This window comes from Arvicanthis niloticus, chromosome 4 (genome assembly GCF_011762505.2).
Source record: "Arvicanthis niloticus isolate mArvNil1 chromosome 4, mArvNil1.pat.X, whole genome shotgun sequence".
Lineage (NCBI taxonomy): Eukaryota > Metazoa > Chordata > Mammalia > Rodentia > Muridae > Arvicanthis > Arvicanthis niloticus.
Window position 1 is genome coordinate 22,937,953 of NC_047661.1, and position 7,627 is coordinate 22,945,579.

Below are 7,627 nucleotides of genomic sequence, written 5' to 3' on the forward strand. Positions count from 1 at the left end.
TACTGCATAGAGTGAAGACATATTCAGGCCTGCCCAGAATCTCTCTCTCTCTTTCTTTCTCTCTCTCTCTCCCCCCCCCACCTCCCCTCCCTCTCTCTCTCTTACCTTCCCCCTCCCCTCTCCCTCCCCTTCCCCCTCCCCTTCTCCCTCCCTCCTCTCTCTCTCCAGGGTCTCACTGGGTTGCCCTAACTGAGGCTGACAAGATCCACCTGCCTCTGCCACCCACATGCTGGGATAGAAGGCATTTGCTGCCATTCCTGGAGAGAGGTTTGTTTATCTGTTTGTTTCTTGAAAAGGCTCCTGATAGATGGATCTCCAGTGATGCCCTTACACGCGTGTGTCTATGGGCAATGTGTAGGCAGCACAAGCTGAAATCTGTGGGTTACAGGAAAATAAAGAGGACACAAAATTTATAGGTGGGGAGGCATGGTGGGGCGGCATGGTGGGGCGGCATGGTGGGGCTTAGGCGGTGGAGCTGGGAGAAGATATGAGGAGCGCTGGTGAATATGATCCAAACATATTGCACGTATGTATGAAGTCTCAAAGTATTAATAAAGTATCATGTCAAGAAATAGCTGGCTAGAAAATCATTTAAGAAATAAATTGGGCGACGGAACTCCTGTCCTGGTCTCCCGCTTCTATATCCTCTCCAGACAAGATGAGCTTCACTACTCGCTCCACCACCTTCTCCACCAACTACCGGTCCCTGGGGTCGGTGCGGACTCCCAGCCAGCGGGTCCGGCCTGCCAGCAGCGCAGCCAGTGTCTATGCAGGTGCTGGGGGCTCCGGGTCCCGGATATCCGTGTCCCGCTCTGTCTGGGGTGGCTCTGTGGGGTCTGCAGGCCTGGCGGGAACGGGTGGAATCCAGACGGAGAAGGAGACCATGCAAGACTTGAACGACCGCCTGGCCAGCTACCTAGACAAGGTGAAGAGCCTGGAGACTGAGAACAGGAGACTGGAGATCAAAATCCGGGAACATCTGGAGAAGAAGGGGCCCCAGGGCGTCAAAGACTGGAGCCACCACTTCAAGACCATCGAAGACCTGAGGGCTCAGATCTTTGCGAATGCTGTGGATAATGCCCGCATCGTCCTGCAGATCGACAATGCCCGTCTTGCCGCTGACGACTTTAGAGTCAAGTATGAGACAGAACTGGCCATGCGCCAGTCTGTGGAGAATGACATCCATGGACTCCGCAAGGTGGTAGATGACACCAACATCACAAGGCTGCAGCTGGAGACAGAAATCGAAGCGCTCAAGGAGGAACTGCTGTTCATGAAGAAGAATCATGAGGAGGAAGTCCAAGGTCTGGAAGCCCAGATCGCCAGTTCTGGGTTGACTGTGGAAGTAGATGCTCCCAAATCTCAGGACCTCAGCAAGATCATGGCGGACATCCGCGCTCAGTATGAAGAGCTGGCTCAGAACCTCGAGGAACTGGACAAGTACTGGTCTCAGCAGATTGAGGAGAGTACCACAGTAGTTACCACCAAGTCTGCAGAAGTCAGGGACGCTGAGACCACACTCACGGAGCTGAGACGCACCCTCCATACCTTGGAGATTGACCTGGACTCCATGAAAAACCAGAACATCAACTTGGAGAACAGCCTCAGGGACGTGGAGGCCCGATACAAGGCACAGATGGAGCAGCTCAATGGGGTCCTTCTGCACCTGGAGTCAGAGCTGGCACAAACTCGGGCAGAGGGGCAGCGCCAGACCCAGGAATATGAAGCCCTGTTGAACATCAAGGTCAAGCTTGAGGCGGAGATTGCTACCTACCGCCGCTTGCTGGAGGATGGGGAAGACTTCAGTCTCAACGATGCCCTGGACTCCAGCAACTCCATGCAAACTGTGCAGAAGACAACTACCCGTAAGATTGTGGATGGCAAAGTGGTGTCTGAGACCAATGACACCAGAGTTCTGAGGCACTGAGGCTGAGAAGGAGGGAACCCCTGGGGACTGAGGAACCAATAAAAGTTGAGAGTTCACTGGAAAAAAAAAGAAATAAATTGTTTGGGGGGTGGGTTGGAAAATGGCTCAGTTGGTAACGAACTTGATGTAGCGTGAGAACCCGAGTTCACATCTCTAACACTTCTAAAAACCTGAGTGTGGTGTGTGCCCCTGTAATCCCAGCCCTGGGGAGGGAGAGGCAGCTGGGGCTTGCTGGTTGCTTCCTCTTCCTAAATTGGGAACTGCTAGGTTTACTGAGAGACTCTGTCTCAAAAAAAAGTTAAGGTGGGGAAAGACTGAGAAAGATCCCTGATGTAGACTCCTGGCCTTCACATGCACACACAAAATAAAATATGTAACAAATTGTTTTCCTATCCACCAAAGGTGAGTACTTATCAAATGGAGTCAAAATGTCCATTAGTGACATTGAAAACACCAGATACTTGGAAACCTTTTAACAAAGCTCACTAAGATCTGTAAGGAAACTTAGAGAATTATGTAAAAAATGTGATATATCTCAATGAAATGAGGCATTAATATTCAAGAATTGAAAGAGTCAACATTGCAATTGTTTTTTGTTAGTTTAAAAGTTTTATTCATTATCATGTGTATACAAGCACATGTGCACGCTCACACTCACAGGTCTGCATGTGTGTTCACATGGATGTGCTATGGTACACCTGCAGAGGTCAGAGGATAACCTTGTGAAGTCAGTTTTCTCTTTCTACTTTTATGTGGGTTCCAGTGATCCAATTCAGGTTGTGAGGTTTGCATCACCAGGTGGCAAGTGCCTTTCCATGCTGAGCCATTGTGCTGGCTCCAGAAGATTACTCATAATTTGACAAGTTGGTTCTAGTATTTATATAGAAGTGCCAATGATTTGTTCTGCTAAACACCAAACTTATTATATAGCTATTATTGTTGAGTGAGTCTAGTGTAGTCATAGAAATAGCAAATGGAGAAATGGGATGAGAAGAAAGAATGGCTTACAAGTTGTAGTGGTTAGTTTTACTTTTTACCTTCACAATGGAGAATCACCTGAGACTGCAGTCCAAGTGAAAGACTGCCTGAGTCAGGTTGACCTGTGGCCATGCCTGTGAACACCCACGTGGGTGGAACAATTCCCTAGGCAGGGATCCTAAACTCTGTAAGAGCAGAAGAAGCTAACTGAGCATGGGTCTGTATGCATTCAGTCCCTGTGTTCTGCTTCCTGACTGGATGCAGTGTGACCGTCAACATGAGCCTCTTCCTCTGCTTCCTCCAGTGATGGACCACAGACAGAACTGTAAGTCAAAATAAACCCTTTCTCCCCTAAGTTGCTTTAATCAGAATATTTAATCATAGCAAGAAGAGAAGAAAGTAAGCCAGAGAGATGCATACTGTGCATGAATATTTCATTTGTGATAGCAATGCATAGCCAATTAACTGTGAAAGGATTTATTTTTCAGAACCATAATAAAACAACAAATAATTAACACCAACAAATGAGATTGAGTGTGACCTAAGCAGAGCACTACAGGGACTTTGGAGGTCTAAATGAGACCTCTCCAGGCTTGTGTGTGAACCAGAAATTTCTAGCTTCTTTGGAGAACTGGCTGTGTCATGTGATGTTCTTTTGGAAACTGTCTTATGAGAGAAAGTTTTTGCTAAAGTAAACATGTGGGAAGATATTTTGCTGAGAACAAACAAGTGGTGCTTTTCTGGAAGCTGCCTATTGTGATATTTTGATATGTGATACTTTGCTAGAGTGGACCCTTGAGAGGACATGCGATGTTTGGAAAGGGAATAAATATAACCCAACAGACAGTGGGTGGGGCTGTGTGGTATTGGTTCGCCTTGCCATTCTTTGCTGGTCATTGTTTATCATGACCTTAGAGAAAGAAACACACCAAAGAACTTCTGATGGTGTTCTGGTGGTTTCTTGCTGTTTCTGTGAACTTGGGCCGATTGGCAAAACCTCATGGTTTCTTCCAGATTGATTTGTAAATGGCATTTGTGAGTGTTGAGCTATTGCTGCTGGTTTGTGTGACCTGAACTGCTGATATCCTGACAATGCAGATTAGATTTGCCCCAAAGAACTATTAGATTTGTCCACATCCTCCTTTGCCCTACTAACCTTTCCTTTTCTTTCCACTACCTCTGGTGCGTGGTAGGCTTGAAGGGAGGCATTTAAGTATACTTATTAAAGTAGGTTTTGAAAAATATAAGCTCACACATGTGTTTGAGCATTTGGTCTCCAGTTGGCAGCACTGCTTTGGGAGATTATGGAACTTTTAGAAGAGTGGTTTTCATTCTTGGGGTCATAACCCCATTGGAGGGTAGAACTACCCTTTCACAGAGGTCACAGTATCAATATGCTTCATATCGGTTATTTATATTACGATTCATACATATGCAAAATTGCAGTTGTGGAGTAGCAACAAAATAATTTTATGGCTGGGGAGTCACCACAACACAAGAAACTGTATCAAAGGGTTGAGAACCACTGTTTCAGAACACTGAGGCATGCTGGAGGAAGTGCCCCTGTTGGCCGGCTTTGAGAGTTTATAGCCGTGTTCTAATTCCAGTTCATTTTCTCTGCTTCCTTTGTGGTTGAGATGGTCTCAGTTTCCTGTCTGGGTTCCTGCTGCTGTTCCTGCCCTGAATTATGGACTGCCCCTGTGGAACTGTGAGCCAAGATAAACCGTCTTTTGCATACACTGTCTTTGGCCATTGTGTTTCATCACAGCAACAAAAAGCAACAAACACAGGGGCACTTGCAATCCCAGATCAAAGTGGGGATTAAAAAAAAAAAAAAACCGAAAACAAAATAATAAAATCCAGGGAGTCTTGCTTTGGAGCTAATCTGGTAGTTTGACTAGGGGCCCAGGAAACCCCAGGGTCCTTCTGTCTCCACAGGTCCGCTGGGATGACAAATGTGTGTGCCGCTATGTGTGCTTGGCCTTTTTTTTTTTTTTTTTTTTTTTTTACGTGGGTTTTGAAGCTTGAACTCAAGTGCTTGTGCTTGAGAGACAAACTCTTTATTTGTCTCCATGGCCTGACCATGGCTTTTATGTATTCTTTCAGAATTTCATAAAATATATTTGTATAATATTATTTTTTCCTCCTCCAACTCTTCCCTGATACTCTTTCACCTCCCAAACTCATGTTCTTTCTCTCTTAAGACGAAACACACAAACAGCACAATGAAACATGGAGTCTGATTTGTATTGGCTAACTACTTTTGAGCATGTGGCCTGTCCTGGAGCGTGCTTGCCACACCCAGTGTTACGATAGTGATGAAAACTGATTTTTCCCTCTCCCAGTAGCTATCAATTACAAATAGCTTCTTGGCTATGAGTGGGAATTTTTGTCTATGTCCCTTCCTCTGTGCTGAGATTTTTGTCTGGCTTGAACTTGTGAAGGTCTGGTACATGTTCCCCACAGTCTCATGAGTTCATGTGTGCATCAGTCCTGATGCATCTGGAACAGACTGTCTCTCTGGAGTCATCCACCACTTCTGGCTCATACAATTTTTCTGCCTCCTCTTCCTCATAAACCTCCGAGCCTTGGGGGAAAGAGTTTGATAAAGACATTGCATTTAGGGATGAGTGCTCCAAAGTTACTCACTCTCTGCACATTGTCCAGTTGTGGGTCTCTGTGTTAACATCCATCTGCTGCAGGAAGCAGTTTCTCTGAGGGTTGAATGATGCTCTCATCCACAGGTGTAGCAATATGCCATTAGTAGTTGTCTTCTGGCTATTTTCGTTTAGCACAATAATAGTAGTATGTCTTCTAATGGCCATAAGGTTGTGTTAATTTCCATTTTGGTCCAAAGGAGCATGGCGAGGGTGTGGGATATCAGTCTACCAATCCATGCACCAGCATTTAAAAAGGTTTTGCCAACCAAAATAGCTCCCAGAGGCCTCTTGTTTTCATTAGAACCAAATTGATCTTTATTAAAGAGCGTCAACTTTTCTCACAGCTTTATTAACCATTTGACTCTCCTCTTTTACTTTTATTTCCATTATAGTAACTGTACTGTTTCTGTTCTCATAGGAAATATGGCCGCCAGATGGTTTTCTAGCGGAACATAGCCTCTTCCCCAGGGACACTCGCTGTGAGAAGAAAATACTGGATTTTACTTCCATGGCAACCATCGAAAGAATATAGTCTATAATTGCATTTTGTTACTGACTGTAATCTGTCTTGGGTATGTGCTGTTAACTGTTTATAGTAATTATTGGGATAGCACCATAATTGAAACAATGCTCTGGGTTAGACCTTGAGTCTTCTCCACAGGTCTAAGCACTGAAGACAGTTTGTAGTGTTGTGCTTTGGGGACATGATGGCGACTGGTGTCAATGTTTATGTTGTCCTATGTTACTTGAATGTGGGAGACATAGGTCAATCTCAGCTGTCATTGTCAGGTGTCATCTACTTGGTTTTTTTGTGGCAAGGTCTCACATTGGCCTGGAACTTATCAAGTAGTCTACTTGGACCCCAGAGATCTGCTGTCTCTGATGTTGGGAGCATATGTGGGCTCCACTATGCTTGTTTATTTGTTTTTAATTAAAAACATTTTAAATGTGGATTCTGGGGAATGAACTCAGGTTTTTATGGCTGTAAGCCTCTGATGGTGTTATCACTTCAGCTGAGTTGATGGAAACTTTCAAAAGATGGAATTTAGTAAGAGAACCCCCCATTTCCTCCCCTACTTTCCCTCTCTCCTTCCTCATGGTTGTGTGTGTGTGTGTGTGTGTGTGTGTGTGTGTGTGTGAGAGAGAGAGAGAGAGAGAGAGAGAGAGAGAGAGAGAGAGAGAGAGAGAGAGAGAGAGAGAGACAGAGAGACAGAGAGACAGACAGAGAGAGAGACAGAGACAGAGACTTCTAAGTAGTTCAGGCTTCTGGCAAACAGAGAGCACTTTAAAAATAGTTATTGGCATTTGTGTTTCTTTGAAAACTACATTTTCAGTTCATTTGCCAATTTGTTGATTGGCAGTTTCTCTCTTTGGTATTTAATTTTTATAATTCTTTGTAAATTCTGAATATTAGCTTGTACAGAATCTTTTTATTTTCTTGGAATCCTACTTGTTGATATTTAGGACTGGTTTCTGTGCTACTGGTATTCTATTCAAAAAGTTCTTGCTTACCCCAGATATCTTGAAAATATCTGCTGTGTTTTCATCTAGAGGTTTTAGTGTTTCAGATTTCAAGTTAAGGTATTCTAGTCCTTAGTTTAGAGTCTAATTTTACTCTTCTCAGTAGAAATCAAGTTTTCCCGGAACCATTTGTTAGATAAACCGTCCTCCCTGCCCCATCTACATTTTTGTTTTTCCAAAAATTAAGTGGGCAGAATGTTGTCATTTTCTTTTCAGATCCTCTGTTTTATTCCATTGGTTTTCCTGAGTGTTTTATATCAGTGCCAGGCTGTCTTTTTCCACATAGCTCTGCAGTAGAATTTTAGGTCCTGTCTTGTAACATCTCCAGCCATGTTCTCTCACCTTAGGATTGCTTTGGTTACTCATGGTCTTTTGTGTTTCTAAATGAATTTTTGTTTCTTCAAGCCCGGGAAATGTGACATTGGAATTCTGATAGGTATTGTATTAGATATGCAAATTAGTTTTGGCTATATGATCATTTTCATAGTACTAATTTTTCCAGCCTACAAGCATGAACACCTTTCTATCTTCCAGCATCTTC

General features: G+C 44.1%; 1 pseudogene; it reads left to right on the forward strand.

Annotated features, from left to right (window-relative positions):
• The first annotated feature begins 621 nt into the window (after positions 1-621).
• LOC117707171 (keratin, type I cytoskeletal 18 pseudogene) lies at positions 622-1,983 on the forward strand (annotated as a pseudogene).
• The last annotated feature ends 5,644 nt before the right edge of the window (positions 1,984-7,627 follow it).